General features: G+C 36.3%; 1 long non-coding RNA gene across 1 annotated transcript; it reads left to right on the top strand.

The window, feature by feature from the left end:
• Positions 1-7,849: 7,849 nt before the first annotated feature.
• LOC137752005 (uncharacterized) lies at positions 7,850-10,193 on the top strand. The gene is made up of 3 exons (XR_011071019.1): positions 7,850-8,030; positions 8,256-8,336; positions 9,249-10,193. It is a non-coding gene; the product is annotated as an uncharacterized lncRNA (long non-coding RNA).
• The last annotated feature ends 9,391 nt before the right edge of the window (positions 10,194-19,584 follow it).

Raw genomic sequence — 19,584 nt, 5'->3', positions numbered from 1 at the left:
GGGAGCCATTGCCTATATGATTTGGAAGGAGACACCAAAATAGAAGATTGGTAAATTGACTGCAAAATGAAGAGAAATTGATTGGTGGGAGCTTCCTAGGAGAAGTGAGAGGGACAGATCAAGACTTGCAATATGGGAGGAGGTCACCACGACACAAGGGTAAATGTTCTGTAGTGCAGGAGATAGTTGAGGGACTTTTAAGTGTGAAATGTCTAATATTTAATTTTTGTTCCAAACCTCCAGTAAAGAATGCTACATGTCCCCTTGATTTAATGACCTTCTGAGGTGTGAATGTGTGATTGCCAACTGAGAGAGTAGAGGCCTCAGATGGGCTAATGAAATAGTGCAGAGGGGAAGTGACTTAGTAATTGACATGAACCAGTTTCTCTTTCCCCAAATAGACCAGAGGAAGGAGAACCCTGAAAGAGGATAAGGGTGGCCTGGAAGTACTCAGGTTGTAATTGTTACTACACAGCCAAAGTTTTGGGGAAAGAAATTGACCAAATAGGAAAGCAGAAAAGGAGACATTAAAACAGGTACAGCAAAGACAGGATTGGCTTGATGAACAAAAGCAGAAAGAACTGGAGCTTCTCCTGTTTTCCCCCTGTGTTTTGCAATGCTGCAGTGTGGCAGGTCTATCGCTCCTCAGTAAATATAGCTCTTAAGTGTGCAACCAAGTGGCATTAACTCAGTTTAGCGCCATCTAAATGAGATGAGCAGTTTCAAGGTATTTTTCTCCAAGAGCCTTAGTCAAAATCAGAAAATATAAAAGAATATTTGAACACCTAACAGAAATGTAATTAAGCATCTTTAGAATGTAAATTTCTTAATGGGAATGTTTGTGTAATGGAAATTATTTCCTGATAGATGATGGGTGGAGAGGCTACTTTATATTCATGTTTATAATTCCAAATGTATGATTTATATGACTGTAGTCACAAATTCTTAAAAAAATTTTTTATCCATGTATAATTGACATATAGCATTATATTGGTTTCAGGTGTATAACATAATGATTTGATATTTGTATACATTGTGAAATGATCAACACAATAAGTCTAGTTACCATCTGTCACTGTACTAAGTTAACCTTTAGGATTTCTCTCTTGGCAACTTTCAAGTCTGCTGTACAAAATGATTGACTATAGTCACCATGCCATATATAACACCCTTATGATATTTATTTTATAACTGGAAGTTTGTACCTCTTGATCCCTTTCACCTGTCTTGCCCATTCCTCAAACCCCTGGCAACCACCATTCTGTTCTCTGTATCTATGCTTTTGTTTTGTTTGTTTGTTTTGTTCTTTAGATTCCATACGTAAGTGAAAGCATACAGTATTTGTATTTCTCTGACTTATTTCACTTATAATTCCCTCAAGATCCATCTGTGTTGTTGCAAATGTCAAGATTTCATTCTTTTCATGGCTGAGTAATATTCCCTTGTATATATGTACCACCCCTTTATCTATTCATTCATAGATGGACACTTAGGTTGTTTCCATATCTTGGTTACTGTAAATAATACTGCAGTGAACATGGGGGTGCATATATCTTTTCACATTAGTGTTTTTATTTTCTTCAGATAAATACCCAGCAGTAAAATTTCTGGATTGTATGGTAGTTCTATTTTTAATTTCTTAATACAGCAGGTCTTGTTAATCTCTTTATGACCAAGAAACAACTTTCCAGTTTTAAAAAATGTCATTAAACTCCATGGAAATGAACAACATAAACTGGTTAGAACCAACTAGGTCCAAGACGGTGGAAGATTCGGCTTCCAGTAGACCTTGAGCCTCATTATACACGCATAATACATTAGCATGTAAATGACATACCCACAGGTGCCATGACAGTTCCCAGGCCGACCATAAAAGGTCAAAAAGTGGGTGGTGGCCCAACTCCTGGAAATCCCCGCCCCTTCCCCAAAGTAATTGGAATAATCCTTCTGCTCATTAGCCTATGAAATTACCCAGCCTATAAAACTAACCACCCTATATTTTGGGGCGTCTCACCTTCTGAGATGGCCCACACTCTGTCTGTGGAATGTGTATCTCCCTGATGAAACCTTCTTTCACTTTACTGTGGCTCACTCCTGAATTCTTTCCTGCGAGAAGCCAAGAACCCATACTTGGCAGCCATCTCAGGGACTCACCTGAGATCTGGGACATGACCATCCTCTTGCGCCCCGCTTTCTTTCCTGCAGCAGAACTAGTTTTAAAATTATGAGCAGGTAGTTTTGCTTCCTGTCACTTTGTCCAATCTCTACCACACACTGCAGCTACTTCAAACGTCCCCTAGCATGGAGATGATCACGGCGCTCTTCTAACCAAGAACTTACAAAGAGTGATTCTTCCCTGTGTGTGCATTTGATTGGCAGCAAATAACAATTATTCAACTTATCTTTTTATTTTGTATCCTGCTCTCCTATTTCCATAATATTTCTTTTTTAATTTAGGTGAAATTCATACAAAATAAAATTAGGTATTTGAAAGTGAACAGTCCGGTGGCATCTGGTACATTCACAGTGTTGTACAACCACCATCCCTCTCTCTCTACTCCCAAAACATTTTCATCACTTTGAAAGGAAACGGCATAGCCATTGAGCAGTAACTCCTCATTCTCCCCTCCCCCCACCCCTTGGAAACCATCAGTCTGCTTTCTGTCAGAAAATGGATTTGACTCTTCTGGATATTTCATATATTTGGAATTATGTAATATGTGACCTTTTTGTGTCTAGCTTCTTTCACTTAGCATAATGTTTTTGAGTTTCATCACTGTTAGCATGTATGAGTACTTCATTCCTTTTCATGGCCAAATAGTATTCCATGGTATGGATATGCCACATTTGTTCATCTGTTCACCCATGGATGGACCTCTGGGTTGTATTTAGATAGTGTGAATAGTGCTGCTATGAACATGCATGTATATATAGTTGTTTGAGTACCTGCTTTCATATCTTTTGGATAGATACCTAGGAGTGGAATTTCTGGGTCATAAGGAAATGTTATGTTTAACTTTTTGAGGAACTGCCAAACTATTTTCCACAGTGGCTGAGCCATTTAACATTTCCACCAGCAACATATGAGGGTACCAGTTTCTCCACATCCTTGACAACACTTGTATTTTTAAAGAAATTATAGCCATGTTAATGGGTGTGAAGCAGTACCTCACTGCAGCTTCAATTTACTTTTCTTTAATGGTTAACGATGTCGAGCATCTCTTCATGTGCTTTGGACAGATGTTTATTTAAGTCCTTTGCCCTTCATTAACTGCGTTGTTTATCCTTTTGTTTTTGGGTTTCAAGAGTTCTTTGTATATCCTATTTACCAGACCCTTGTCAGATACACGAATTACAAGTATTTTCTTCCATTCTGTTGGTTGCCCTTTCACTTTCTTGATAATGTCCTTTGATGCACAGAAGTTTTAAATTTCTGCTGAAGTCCAATTTATTTTTAATTTTGGTGTTTGTACTTTTGGTGTCATAGCTAAGAATCCATTGTCAAATCTAGTGTCATGAAGATTTGCCTCCATGTTTGCTTCTTGGGGTTTTAAGTCTTTTATTTAGGTCATTGATCTCTTTTGAGCTAATTTTTGTATATGGTGGGAGGTAGAAATTTCCCCCTCATTTTCAGATCATCAGGCAAACAGAAATGCATTCATTCAGAATAAATTCCTGTCTCCAAGCCTTTATTATTCTTTCTACCTCCAATGGCCTAACATTATTGTCACTACCTGGGTTTATATTAACAATCATTCAATGTGCTGCACAAATCCCAACTATATTTTATATTCTTTCTTAAACTCCTATAACTTGTCTCCACTCCCCAGCTTACCAAAATTAACAGAAATCATTTGTCTTTTCTCTGAACTCCCATAACCTCTCTTAGGACACTAATTCATAAATCCATTTATTCATTTATCCAAATAGTTATCCACACATTCAAAAATATAATTATTGGGCATCTACTCTGCTAATTACTAAACTCTTTTCAAATATACTATGTATTTGTGAGCCATATTATATCACATATATTTATGTAAAAATATATACATATATTATTGTATTTATGAAGGTATCTTCTTTCTCCTACTGGGGTAGAAGTTTTAAAACATGGAGACATCATCTCATTGATCTCTCCATCACTCTTTGGTCTCAGCTCGGAAAACTGAGTGAATTAATGAAGCTCAAATGCAATCATTTTCTAAACATTCTACCATTGTCTGTATAAACAACTGCCTTGCCCCTCACGTATCTTTCGCTACCATGAAGCACTCACCTCAGCTGCAGTTTACAGCAGTACACTTTCCCCAAACTTATCAAATTCACTGCACCCTCTCTCCTTTGGCCCACTACTCATCCTTTCTTTTTTTTTTTTTTTTTTAATTTTATTTATTTGGTTGTGCTGGGTCTTGGTTGCCGCAGGCATGCTCCTTAGTTGCGGCTTGCCGGCTCCTTAGTTGTGGCATGCATGTGGGATCTATGTGATTTGCAGTTTCTTCAGGGTGGGAATTGTTGCGGCAAGATAACCATCAGCTATTTCCCGGCAGTGAAACCAAAGAATACGGGATTATTTCAACTTACTTGCTTATAGAGTTTATATAAATGATTGTGCCAGGCTCATTTGAAGTTTTAGTAAAGCCCGTTTGCAAAGTGCTAATATTAGAAGTGGTTGATATATCTTTTAAGTATTTTTTTCCCCAGATATTCCTTATGTAAAGATTAGGGGAAGTTATGATAGTTTTATTGTGTGTGTATGGGGGTGGGTGGGTGTGTGTACATGTGTGTGATATGCTTCTTTTAGCTCAGCCATGGTGAACAGGGTTTCAAAAACTTTTTTTCTAAGTAGTCTTGAAGCAATGAAAATGGCCATGGTGGATACAGGATTGATAGCTTCTAACACAACATCTGACATTTTAATCACATCCCACATTGAATAAAGACACACTGGTGGATCTTTTCTAGGTCTTTGGGTTTTTTCAACTGATATGTTTTGATGACCTGTTTTCTCCAAGCTACAAAGCAGTCCTCAGATAGAAAAGATCTTAATTTAAATACTATTTGCTACACAGCACTGGTAAGATAAAAAAATCTATTCTTGGAAAATGAGAAAAGATAGAGGTATTCAGAAAATAAATACCGCTGGTGTGCTGAAAAATAAGGCACAAGAGCCATGATTTATTTAAATACTGCATTCCATTTAATGTAAAGTAAAATCCTGATAATAGTGTTCTTAATTAGGTGGTTATTTTCTGTTTCTCTTGCTTCCCAGCAAAACTTTCCAAAGCACTTGCTGATTTTTAGCAATGCATTAGATGGCAGTGTTCACATAGTTTACAATGGCACTTACTGCCATCGTTTTATTGCACAGAACCAAATATACACCTTCATTTTGGATTTTACACCATTTCAGCTCTGTCTCTAAAGCTGCTCTTTTCTTGGAGTCCTTTTACGCCTTTGGTGCAACGAGGGAAAAAACATTTATAAGAATGTTAGTAATCATGGATATCCCGGACAGACATAAAAGCATGAATCCTGATGCCTTAATTAAGCCATAAGGAAATATGGCAGATCCTACCTGTTTTTCCCTCACGAGTATTTGAAGTTCACCGAAATACACATTATTGTCATTGCTGATCTGAAGCCACCCATGCTCACCTGAAATTAAAGCCAGGTCTTTTTTAACAAGAAACTTATAAGGTTTGAATCACAGTTTTATTAAAAATTATTTCCAAAAAAAAACTTGTTTCCAGTTTAAAAGTCTTAGTTTCACTGTTGCTGTTGTTTTTTCTTATGCCTTTATCTTTTGACTTTTTATTGACTCTGAGCCTTTGGCTTTGGAAAAGAAAACCTCAGTTCTAACCCTCCTTGTGCTTCTATTTATTTTTATCCTCAAATCCAATAAAGATAATTTACCAAGTCCAAGGCTGAGTAACTCACTTAGAGCTGAGTCCATTTCACACATGGACCAAATGCCAAATAATTTAATATGTCTTAAATGCCATCAGGGAAATATCTCAAAGGCCTAAATCAAGAAGCCTTTTTAGCATTAGGGCATAGCTTTCTTTTAGAAATTTAGTTTAAAGCAACCCCACATCCTCAAGTCACTGTTTTTCTCCAAATAGTTGAATGGTCTTCCTTCTCCAATTTCTACCACCCAGCAAAATCTGTCTTCCAGTTTTCCAGAAACACAGGGACCTCTTGACCCGGGAAGGTATGATGCCATATGTTAAATCCACTTAGACTAAATTTAGAAGCATCTCTTTCCCTACCCCAAGTGAGATCAAGCGGTCTGCATGGAGAGGATAGGCAGGACTTCCAGAATTAAGGGCTTAGAGGTCAGAGGAATAAAGCGAGCTTTGTGATACCTGAGATTTAACCCTTCTTATTATTTCCAGAAACACCAGAGGTTTTGGCTACACCCAATGATGATAAGCATTTAAATGGAATAAAATCCTTTTGGAAGGTGGAACTCTCAAAATGAGTTTGTTGAATGAATACCCTCTAACTGTGAATGATAATGTATATCTGATTATAGTTATGAAATTCTCACATAAAATAAAGATTGGCCCAGTGGATTCTCTTATCCCATTTTGTAGGTGAGGAAAGTGAGAATCAGGGAGGTAGTGCTCAAGTTTGCATATCTAAGACTAATACCCACATCTTCTGATTCCTGATCTAGTCTTTCCATCAAACTCTGAAAACTCAACCAAATCCAATGCAATTTTCTTTTCTGTATAACAGTCTGGATTATGTATGTCCTATTTAAACATTGGCTCAAATTTCTCTTGACTTGTTAGCTCAAGGTGAAGCTAGAAGTTATTTTCTCTTCTGGTCAGGAAATCATGAGGAATAGCTAGAAAGTCCCACATACTTCTTAGCTGGCTAAACTGCCGTATTATTTCCAGGTTAATCTGAATACTTTTAAGAGCCACTTTTCTCTGGATTTAAGGATTTTGAAAGCTGTGGGTAGTATTTCAGAGAATTCATCTCTTAAAGGAAGACTGAAGCAGGAAAATTTCCTTTAAGTGAGAGGTTCCATGAACAAACAAACAAAAATTTACAAAGTTGCGATAGACTACATTTGCTTTTTAATACTCACCATATGTCTGGTTTTATTCAGAGACTAGAAGAGTGGGTTAATGCTTATTTTCACAGATCATATAAATAACAGCCCTGCTATTGCTTATTTTTTTCTAGGTGATAGCATTTTGGATTGTACTAAATAAAGTGCTAGGGAAAAACTTAAAACCATCCCTAATTATTAATAGAGACAGTTCAGTAATAGGTCTTTAGTCAGTGTCTGTAATACTTCGGACTTGAGTTTTAGAGTGTGGACTGTTTTACAGCTAGAGATAAAGGTGATTGCTTTTAGGGGTTTCAGTATTAATATTTTCATTTCCTGTTGTCTTTTTCTCCCTTTGATTTTTTTTCGGGCTTTGCTTAATGACTTATCAATCTAAAACTGAATTTTAAAATAACAGTCCAGCAACATTCTTTCGTATTTTTCTTTGCTTTTGTATCTATCCCCTCTTAGGACACCAGCTTTCCCCTATCTCAGTGGTAGAAATGCAGCTAGACCTGCCTAGGTTAGTGCCCAGAGGGAAAGAAGGCACTCCCTTTCGTGTCCAGGCGCTGTGCTAACCTGTTACATATGTGCTGGGATAATATTTCAAAGTGCTAATTGTCCAGTATAACTGCCAATTCTCCCCAGCTTGGCAGCTAAATGGAAAAGCAACGTGGCCTTGGGGACGATTTACAGTGGGGAACAAAGTTCTTTAGCTTTTAAGTTCAAAGGGCACCATCTGGGTATGAGAAAGGAAAATTTTTGAAAAGGAATGCAGTCAGGGAGAACAGGTTTTTCTTCCTAATTTGAGACGGAAGAGATAAAGGAGGCTGGAGCTGGCAACCAAAGTCGTCCAGTTCCCAAAACACCGGACTTGATGTTAACGTTTTTACTTTCCTTCCTCAAAACGCGTGCGCTGCAGCTTTGTTTCTGAGCCCACCCAGAATCAGCAGTTTCGCAAAGGGTAACAGATTGAGGGTACTTCTTTGGGATTTGTCACAAAAAGGGAACAATTGAGCACCATGGACACTGACCGAAGAATTGATTAAACATTTTGGTTGAAGTGCTTATAGAAATGCTGCTCAGTAGTGGACTTAAATCTTCCTATTCTTCGTCATTTGTGAGTTAGTAACCACAGGTCTTGCCTCAGCCCTACCCTTCCTGATCGTTCTTTCTTTTGGTTTTACAGGGTTTACAGGCTCCTGATAGAGTGACTTCACCTTCAAGCAGCAGCACTGTGAGGGCTGTCTAGCCTTTGTAGCCAGTCTCGGTAAGTTCCCCACTTTCTTTCAACTGCAAAGCTGCTCATCACCTACCATCTGCCTTTCCGTCTTTCCTGGCCCTTCTCTCCTTCACACCCCTAGCCCCAGCGCATCCAGGCCCTGCAGCACACTGCCCTGGGTCGCGCGTCTTTTTTCCACCAGTCCCCTGGCAACATGCAGGATGGGAGGGGTTATTTATTTCCTTTAGAAGGTTGTCATTTTGGGGATGAAAAAAGTGTGACTTCCAGGAGTGACCAGTTTAGCATCCTGCTAAGAGGAGTTCTCCTGCCTTTCCTCCTGCCCCAGGAAACAAACCCAAACCCTTTCTCTTACTTCCTGAGTTTCTACTTTTAAAGTGTGCCTGCAGCAGCCATCTTCAGAAGGGTAGCGACCACTGCTGCTGGAATTGCAGAGGGAGATAGGAGCTTTTACATCAGTCCCTGTGGCTCCTGCAGTGTTGGGCTACTGCGAGCAGAGCGAGTGGCGCTGGATGTGAGGGTCTTAAGTTCACGCAGGGCCAGCCCTTATGCAGATGTCACTTTGGACAACAAATCATTTGTCTCTGTCTCAATCCTTCATCTGCAAGATGGATTCTACTGCCCCTGAATTAGGATACAATGAGATGAAAGATATTCCAACTTTTTCAAGATAAAGATGCTTTATTTTAAATGCAGAGTAGTGGTATTATTCTGCAGAGACAGTGTGATAAAAATATCCACTATCTTTTATTACAGACTAATGGACTCAAAATGTATATACTAGTTAGATTGGGTTTCAAAGCAAATCTGTTTTAGAAGATAAGTAAAATCTGAAGTGTTTTTGACATCTTCATTCTGTACAAATTATTTAAATCAAACAATTTTTGTAAAACTGAGCAAATTGTGTTGATTATAAATCAGGCTCTTCCTTTTACTTTGAAGGTAACAGTTGGGCAAATTAGAAGTCATTGTGTAAGGAAAGTGAGCACGAAGAACAAAGGCTGTTGGATTCTTCGCTACTTAACGAGAGATCTTGTTTAGCTCCAGCCGTTAGGAAAACTCATCACTTCCTATATTTGCTGGTGACAATCAAATGCAAGAAAACACAGCTTTAAAGAAAAAAAGTCTAAATAAATACTTTAGAGGAGATGCGGATCCTTTTACATTTCCTCAGATGAAAATACTGCAAAGTTGGTGAGAGGATATTTATTTCATTCAGGAAATCCCAGTCAAATCTTTCCTTCTATTCAAAAAATTGGAATTTAAATGAAAAACATGCCTTCATGTCACAGCGATGTCCTACGTGGCCTACATTTCAAAATTAATAGATGATAGACATAATTTTTTCTATCTTGTTAAAAAACTATGATCAAATCGTAAGTTTGTTTCTCTTCAAATGTTGTGATGTGGCAGGAAAAGAGGAGAAGATTTGGTCAGGGATTAAGGCTGAAAGATTGATGAAGTCCAGATAGTTGCAACATGAGACGGGAAGAGGGACAAGGTGACTGCGGAAAAAACCATCTCGAGTTTCTGCAGGAAAATGATGAAGAGTGGAAGGAAGCCTAATCTGCCTCAGAAATGCAAAGGCATCTCAAGTCTCCGCTAACTACGTTCCTGGGATGAGATGCAGAAGTATCACAGCTCTCACTTCACCCCCCACCACAAACACTTGCACGACTGCCGCGGAAATTTAAAGCTCTACGCGTAAGGACGTCAATATTTCAATTTAGAATTTTACACCTGATTAAAGACACAGCCTCCCCTCCCTTTCAGTTTGTTCCATGTACTGGTGGGTTTTGGTAAATATTTCTATCTTCTGCATAGGGTTATGAATAACTTAGAGGTCAGGGAAACCCTCTCCCCCCTTTTCCCACTTTTAATTGTATCTCCGGCAAGACTTACTTATTGTGAGAGCTTAATAAATACCCTTAATTAAAATTTAAGAAATGAAATGTATCCAGTTTACAAGGTGTTTGTTTACTGTACAAAAATTATAAACACAGGTTCACAACCAGTAGAATGATACTGATCATAGGGCCAGCTAGGCAAAAGCATACCTAGACAACTGAAAAACATGTAATGAAATTTCAGAAAAATAAATACTACTTTTAAAAGAAAAATCTCGGTCTGTGAAATACTAGAAGAAAATATTTGCTTGTAGCAGAGACATGCAGGTTTCTCTATTTGCCCCCTGCTCTCTGGCCCCCAGGCCTTTCTCTGCCTTGCTCCGCGTTCTAGGAATACAGCTTCTATGAACATAAGTTTTTATTTCTCTGAGATAAATGCCCAAAAGTACAATTGCGGAGTTGTATGTTCAGTGCATGTTTTATTTTGTAGGACTGCTCCATTTTAACCTTTCCCATAGCTCTGTCAATATTCTCTTAATCCTTTGAGTTAGCCATCTCTTTCCTGTTTGAACTGATACACTGATATTGGAGAAAAATGAAATGCTGGAAATATAAGAAGTCTCTGATTTTGTAAAACTTGTTTCTCCATGTGATCTTTGCATATAAGTATATAGGCCACCAATTTTTTAAAACTCACAGCTGTAAACATAGGTCAAGAAAGGTGAACAAAGAAAAATCATTGTCTTTCCCCACCTCTCACAAGAAATCCAAGATAACATCATCTTCTGAAATACATCAGCAAAAGCTTAATTTGGCTCTGGTTATACCTATTAGCTATTGTCTTCCGTAGGTCATGTGGATTCTACACAATGAAAAATAAAATAAAAACATCAAAAAGCTACAAAACTCAAATTAACAGTAAAGTGAGAATCACCCACCTATATGTGAATGTGTGGTATCACAAGCATATCCAGCATCGCCTAGCACAACTGCGTAAGTTGTTAGAAAGCGCAGAGAACATACAGCATGTCCAAGGTATGGTCCTGAAATAGTGGGATGATCTGAGCCTCTCTTCTAATTAAAGTACTACGTATCATTAATCATCCATCCATTCATTAATGCATCCTACAAATATTTGTTGGTCATCTACTGTGTAAAATGCATTATATGGGGAAGTAAGTTATCTCTCTATGCTCCAAGTTAATTCTCTGAGGACAGAGTAATTCATCAGAAGTAGCTTGAGATATCATCCAAACACTAGTGAATGTGTTAGCAAACTTGAAAGAGGAACTCTGTACTTGAATTTAAACAGCTGCCCAATTCTGCATGAGAAAATAATGGAATCATATACATTCACCCCAAAAGAAAAGCTTGATTTTAAAAGGTATTGGTGGCAATGGTACAAGAAAAATATTGATTTAAAATTTTTTCTTACCGAGTTTATCATTCATGGATGACACAAACCTAGATATAAAACTGCTACATCTTACTACATTAAAATTGCTGCCTTACAAATACTATAAATGGTGTGTTAGTTTAATACATGATCAGAAACTTAACATGCTATATGGCTCAAAAGAGTAGTGCAGATAAGGAAACAGCTCAAAGGTAAAAAGAAACACAGATATCCTTATTACTCTCCAGAATGCGTGGCACTAGAAAATGGGCAGGAATCAGAAGATGCTGGACAAATTCAGCCTCTAGCACTTTCCCACTGTGTGTAATCTTGGGTAACTCACTGCCTGGGTAGCCTACCTGTCTCTGTCTCTCTGTCTGCATGTCTGTCTCTCTCTGTAATTCTAATATTTTTTCCCCAGTTTTATTGAGAAATAGCTGACATACATCACTGTATAAGTTTAAGGTGTATAGCATGATGGTCTGATTTGCATATATTGTAAAATGATCACCACAATAGGTTCAATTAACATCCATCATCTCATATAGATACAAAAAGAAAAGAAAAAAAATTTTCTCCTTGTGACGAGCACTCAGGGTCTACTCTTTTAACAACGTTCCTGTACAGCATTCAGCAGCGTTAACTATAGTCCTCATGCTACATATTACATCCCTAGTCTTATTTATCTTATATCTGGAAGTTTGTTCCTTTTGACCACCTTCCTGAAATTCCCCCTCATCTATCTCTTCCCCTCCAAAATTTAAAGTAATGGGATATTAACCCCTGCCTTTCTAAAGTGATTATAAGACTTACGTCACCAGATTTTCAGAGTGGCCCAAATGAGAAGCTATATATGGAAACACAGTTAAATACATGCCTTCATGATCAAATAGCATGATTTCATTACAAACGATACACTTATTCCTATCAGTTTTTTCTAACCATTAAAATTCTTGGAAGTCCCCTTTTAAAATGATATTTTTGTGACCACGTTCTGTGCTTCAATAAAGAATCAATCTCATTATGTTACAGCTGCACTTCCTTTTTGGTCAGAACACCTTTCCTTGGTTTAATCACCCACTTTACTCAACAGCTTCAAAATTACCTTTGATTTTTTTCAAAAAGTTCACACCCTCAAAGAAGTGAACATTTGCCATTACTGAAGATATTCAAAAGAAATCCCCCACATTTTCATTTTAACTTTTTAGTATAAATAATATATACATATAGGTAGCTCCATAAATCCTAAGTGTAAAGCTCCATGAATTTTCACAAAGTGAATACGCCAGTTAATCACAGCCCAGTTTCCATGTCAGAAAATAGACCATTGTTAGCATCCCAAAGCCCCCTTTTTGCCCTCTTACAGTCTTTAACAATTCTTTTCTTCCCCTATCCTGATAGCCATTAACATAATTTATATAGATGAACTTTATATACACAGGGTCACAAAATATGCATACTTCTGTGTTATTTACTCAAAATTGATAACTGTCCAAGTTGCATGTATCTACAGTTCATTCATTTTCACATGATGATATATTGAATGAATATTATGAATATGGCACCATTATCTACTGTAATGATTTGATGATCATTTGAAGAGAATGTCAACCAATTTGGGACTATTTCAAATAGTGTTGCCGTAAACATTTCTGTACATGTGTTTTTTATGTATGCATTTCTCTTGAGTACATTCTTAGGAGTGGAATTGCTGCTTCGATGGACATGCATTTGTTCAGTTTCATTTGATACTACCTGTTTTCAAAACCGATGGTACCAATTTGGACTTTTATGATTGGTATCTAAAAATTCCACTTCCTCCTTCCTTCCCTCCCTCCTTTCCTTCTCCCTCTCTTTCTTTCTTTCTTTCTTTCTTTCTTTCTTTCTTTCTTTCTTTCTTTCTTTCTTTCTTTCTTTTTCTTTCTTTCTTTCTTTATGAATTACTCAATTTCCAAACATAAGGTGGTTTTACAGTGATTTGACTGTTATTGATTTCATTATACTGGAGAAGATACTCTGTCTGATTAAATTCCTTTGAAATTTGTCACAGCTTGCTTTCCAGAACTGCATACAGTTTTGATAACTACTCAATGTTTATTTGAAAAAGAATGTACATTCTGCCGTTCTTGGTGCTTTGTCATATATTGACTCAATTAGGTCAAGAGTGTTAGAATAATTGTTCAAATCTTTTAGAACCTTAAAATTTTTTTTGTCTGATTTCTCTTTCCTTTACTGAGACAGGTATTTAAAATCTTTCACTATGACCTTTCTACCTCTCTTTATATTCTGGCAATTTTTGCACTATATATTTTGCAGGTATATATTATTAGGTGCATACAAATTTAGAGTTGTTTTATCTTCTTTGTGGAGGAATGTGAAAGAACATCTCTTTTTATGTCTAGCAATGCTTCTTTCCTTAAATTCTACTTTGTCTGATATTAATTTATATATGCTAGTTTTATTTGAATTTGTGTTTGCATGAAATATCTTTTTCTCATGCTTTTGCTTGCAGCCTTTCTTTGTCTTTTCATGTGTCTTTGTTAATGTGTCTTTTAAGCAGCATTTAATTTGGATTTCAAAAAACGCAGTCTGGTAGTTTTTAAAAACATTTAGAGTATTTAGTCCACTTATCTTTATGCATGGGTTTTTGTTGTTTGTTTGCTTTCAATTTTTTATTGAAGTGAAATTTACATACAGTGAGACGTATCGTAAATGTGTAACATGATGAGTTCTTACAAATGTATACACCCATGTAAGCAACACCTCAATCAAATATAGAACTTTCTCGTAGTCCCAGAAAGTTCTGTTGGCCACATTACGGGCAATCTCCACTCCACTCTCATAGACAATCATTGTTCTCAGCTCTAATACCATAAATGAAATTAGATATGTAGTTCATATAAATGAATGATACAGCATGTAAGCTTTGCTCCACGTGAAACACCTGAGACGTGCTTAGCATGTATCAGCAACATATTCTTCTTTATTGCTGAGTAGTATAACATTGTATGACTGTTTTTCTGTCAACATAGAATTGACTTGTTTCCATTTTTGCATATTATGTATAAAGTTCTTATAAGCATTTGTATGTGTATACATTTCCGCCTCTCTTGGAGAAATACAAAGGGTTGATATTTCTGGGTCATAGGATAGATGTACATTTAATTTTGTCAGAAGTTGTCAAAAAGTTTTGCAAAGCCATTAAATTTCTTTACACTTTTACTAGGCCACTTATATGTGATGTAATCTTTGATACATTTGACATTAAATCTATTATCTCACTCTGTTTTCCATTTGTTCTGCTTGTTCTAAGTTTCTTTTTTGTGGGTTTTTTTTTTTTTTGGCATCCTTTAGCTCTCATAAAATATTTTTATAGTTACATTTTCCTTCCTTTAGCTTTTTAGTTACACATTAATTAATTATATTAGAAATCATAACATCAAACCTTGACCTATAAGAGTCTAATATAAATGGAATCTTTATTACTTCTTAGACTATATGAGGATCTTAGAACACTTTAATAGCATTTATTGCCACGCCTTGCCTTTTGAATTATTGTTGTCATGCATTTTAATTCTATAAATACTTTTTACCACATAGTGTGAAATTATAATTATTTTCAGTTTATATTTATTTATTTAGACATACATATTTAAGATTTCATAGCTTTTTATTCTTTCCTGCATTTCTGTGCTTCTATTATAATTTTCCTTTTGCTTGAAAAAAATACTTGTAATATTTCTTTTATGCAAATCTGTTGGCAACAATTGCTATAATTTTAGTTTGTCTAAAAATGTCTTTATTTGTCTTCATTTTAGAAGAGTATTTTTACGGATTATACATTTCTAAGCTGGTAGGTTTTTTTCTTTTTACTTAAAAGATGTAATTGCACTGTTTTCTGGCTTCATTTATTTCCATTGAGTTATTATTATAAGGGTCATTTTGCTCCTTGAAAATAAAAACTTGTAATTTTTCTCTAGATGTTTTGAAGGTTATCTCTTTTCTTTTTTTCTTTTTTTTTGGTCACGTTTTGGTGATCTGCCTAGGTGTGTTTTTCTTCGTATTTATCATACTTGAGGTTCATATTGCCTTTTGAATCTGAGGCTTGATATTTTTTATTTATTTTAAAGAATTCTTGGCTATTATATCTTCAAGTATTAATTCTCTCTCTTTTGCTCTTGTTTTCCCCTTTGGGACTCTAATCACACACATACTAGATTTTGACACCTTGTCCAATATTCTCCTAGTCTCTTTTCTCTCTTTTCTAGCTTTGTTCTCTCTATACTTCAATCTGGATATTTTTTCCTTGGATCCATTTTCCAGGTCATTTTCCTTCCTTCAGTTGTGTCTAACCTATTATTATGCCTATCTGCTGCATCCTTAATTTCACTTTATCTAATTTTTGGTTCTAGAGAGCTCATTTGATTCCTCCTTTGAATAGATTTCAATTTTCTTATAGTCTTAGTCTATTCAGGCTGCTATAACAAAATACTATACACTGGGTTGCTTGTAAACAACAGTGATTTATTCCTTACAGTTCGTGAGGCTGGGAAGTCCAAGATCAAGGTGCTGGCATATTTGGTATCTGGTAAGTTCACACTTCCTAGTTCATAGATGACCATCTTCTCACTGTGTCCTCACATAGTGGAATGGTCAAGGGAGCTCTCCGGCATCTTTTTTATAAGGGCATGAATCTCATTCATGCAGGCTCCACCTTCATGACCATGACCCTTCCCAAATGTCCTATCTCCTTATGTCATCATACTGGGGATTAGCTTTCAACATATGCACTTTGGGAGGATGTAAACATTCAGTCTATAGGACTAATGATATTCTTCATTTTTTCAAATATTTTCTTGACCTGTTGTAAAGTCTGTACCCCATAATTCCATTATCTATCTTATATCTGCCTCTGCCACCTATTTTCTCTACACATCTGATCTCAGATTTTTCGGTTCTCTTCTCTGTGTTTACTTTCTCTCCACGATCTTGGCCCGCCAGTTCCTGGACTCCAATTTTTCTCCCCCCAGCCCTGTTAGACTGTAGAGAACTCTGCTTATCTTTTCTGACCCTTCACACCCACATTCTCCTCAATTTGTCAGCCTTTATATCCGTGCTGTTTGGGAAGGGCAGAGAGCTCAAGGGAAAACTGACATAAAATGGAGGCTCATGGCTCATCTCAATGAGAGTCTCTTCCTCTTGGGATATTGGCCTCTTAAGACTGGCTGCCCCGATTGCTCTCCAAAACCTTCACGCAAATTCTTAAAAAGTATTTTGTCAAGCTTGTCAAGTTGTTCTTGGTGGGAAGACCAGTCTACACTAGTCTGCAATAACTTGAGTTATTTACCTTCAGTGTTTCTGGCAAAGCCACATGACCTACTAGCTATAGAAACTCTGGGGTTTTGCAATAGTCCAAAAGCCCTTTTAGCTTCAGGGCAGAGGCAAACTGCCATCAAGAAAAGCCTGGCCAGCTGTTCTTCCAAGTCAGCCATAAGCAAAGCTCAGAGAAAATCAAAGAAGTAGGTCCTTGGCTGTCCCAACCCCCTTAGAAAAAGTAGATACTTGACAAAGTCTGCTCTGAGGAGCAGCTCTGAACTATGCGTGGAAATTTCAAAATGTCCAAATTTTCATAATACTTTTTGTCTGATTGTTATACTATAGAAATATTATAAAACATGAGGCACTACCCTCTCACCTACAGAGAGAAGTGGAGACTGATACAATCATTCCATCAACTTGGGCTGTGTCTATGCTATTAGTTGAAATATCTTAATCATCAAATCCCCTGCCTCTCTCCCAAATACACACACACCCCTTCTAAAATGCTCTAAAATTCATATGTGTAAATTTAAATATAGGGTACATCAAGAGGAATACCACAAACACTAATTTGAAAAGATACATGCACCCCGATGATCATAGCAGCATTATTTACAATAGCCAAGACATGGAAGCAACTTAAGTGCCCATCAACAGATGAATGGATAAAGAAGATGTGTTGTGTATATATATACACAAGGGAATATTACTCAGCCATAAGAAGAATGAAATTCTGCCATTTAAGCAATGTGGATGGACCTAGAAAATATTATGCTTAATGAACTAAGACAGACAAAGACAAATGCTGTATGATATCATTTATATGTGGAATCTAAAAAATAATAGAAATGAATGTATATGCAAAACAGAAACAGACTCACAGATATAGAAAACAAACTTACAGTTACCAAACGGGAGAGGGAAAGGGGGAAACAAATTAGGGGTATGAGATTGATACGAACTACTATGTATAAAATAATAAGCAACAAGGATATACTGTATAGCACAGGAAATTATAGCCATTGTCTTATAATAACTTATAATTGAGTATAATCTGCAAAAATACTGAATCACTGTGGGGTACACCTGAAACTAGTATAATATTGTAAATCAACTATACTTCAGAAAAAAGAGAAATGCCACAAACTTCTGTTTCAACTTTAAATGGACTAAAATACTGCAAGAATTACTTTTTATTCTCTGAGTTTTTTTTTAAAGAAAAAGCAAAAATAGAATTTGAATGACTAAACACTAAATATACAATTAACAAAATAGTTGATTAATTACTGTAATAAATCAGAGTAACAGAATTAGAAAATAAGTTTATAAAGACAAATATTGTTCACTCATTTCCTTTCAGTTACAATGAATTTCATCCCTTACTATCTTAATGTATTCTAACTTCTGGATTTCTCATTTTGCTGGATTATTGAGATTAACCTCAAAATCCTTAGAAAAAGAAAATGAACAGCAAAAGCAGCATTTAAAATACTGTGAACCTTTTAACCATTAAATATACTTTTGAAACTAGCATTTACCAACATTTCAGTGTCTACTGTTTACCTAACAACTGTATAATAATGCATTTCTGCCGAAGTAATTTTATCCTTTCCTTCTTTTTAAAAATCAAGTCCTATTTTTATTGTGGTAGAGGATTTTACTATTTAAACAATCCTGTAATAAAAGCATGAGGAAGAAGAATTTCTTTGGTAAGGTCAGCTCTTCCTTTTTGTTTATGTTTTTCCAAGTTTGGAATATCTATTATTAAATTGAAAAAAATGAAGCAGAGCTATTTTTGAGCAGGCATAAATTTTAAGTAATTCTGAAACCCTATTCAAGAATTGAATTATATCTGAGGTAATATGACAGATTTTGAAAACACAATTAGAGCCTTTGATATTAATGAATGCATATTTAGCTAAATTAACATTTATGGGTTGGTTGTCAAGAGAGCTATTTCCTAGGAGGGACATCTGTCTCCCTGTGGTTCCCCCTATTGAGAGGCCATCTTCAAGACAAGATTTTCCCCTTAAAGCTTGCAGTAATGTGAATTCATTTTTAATCATAAGGTTAAACGTAGTCTTATGCGTTCTCTAAGTTCTCATTCTCTTTATTTGCTTTCCTTTGGTAGTTGTCTAAAGCCAGAATCCTGCAGCTTATTCAGAAATGTTTAAGCCAGACTGCCAAACATCTCTTCCTGCAGCTTTTGAAAAACCATTTCTCAGATGTATAGGAATTCTTGTTTGTCGAAAATCTGCATGAATCTAAAATTAAACACAACAACAGAAATTCATGTTGAAAAGAATTTGTAAAGAAGGAAACCATGGCAACAGAATCATTTATTTTTAAACCGCACCAGCCCTTATCTCTACCTTCACCCCAAAACTAAGCACACTTAAGCCATAGCTTTCTCCATGCTGCTTTATTCCCATTGTAATTTGGCAACAGTCAAAAAGCCAAAGGAATTGTTATATTTATATTACTAAGTACTGTGCAAGCCAGGCTTCTTCATGTTTACTCACTCACATTATCCTGCAAATGGCCTTGGAGGAACCTGCGTGGTTGTCAAGGGGAAGCTCAGGTAATGCATCCTTCAGGGGCAACACCACTATTAATGCCAAGGACAGGCTCTTTAGTGGGGAGATTAGAGTCCTGATTTAATTACTCAGGGATTCCACATCTTATCAGAAGTGGTCTGACCATGCTGGGCAAGAGC

Source organism: Eschrichtius robustus, chromosome 18 (assembly GCF_028021215.1).
Source record: "Eschrichtius robustus isolate mEscRob2 chromosome 18, mEscRob2.pri, whole genome shotgun sequence".
Classification (NCBI taxonomy): Eukaryota; Metazoa; Chordata; class Mammalia; order Artiodactyla; family Eschrichtiidae; genus Eschrichtius; species Eschrichtius robustus.
Note: the sequence above shows the minus strand (reverse complement) of the source record. Positions and strands in the feature narration are given on the sequence as shown.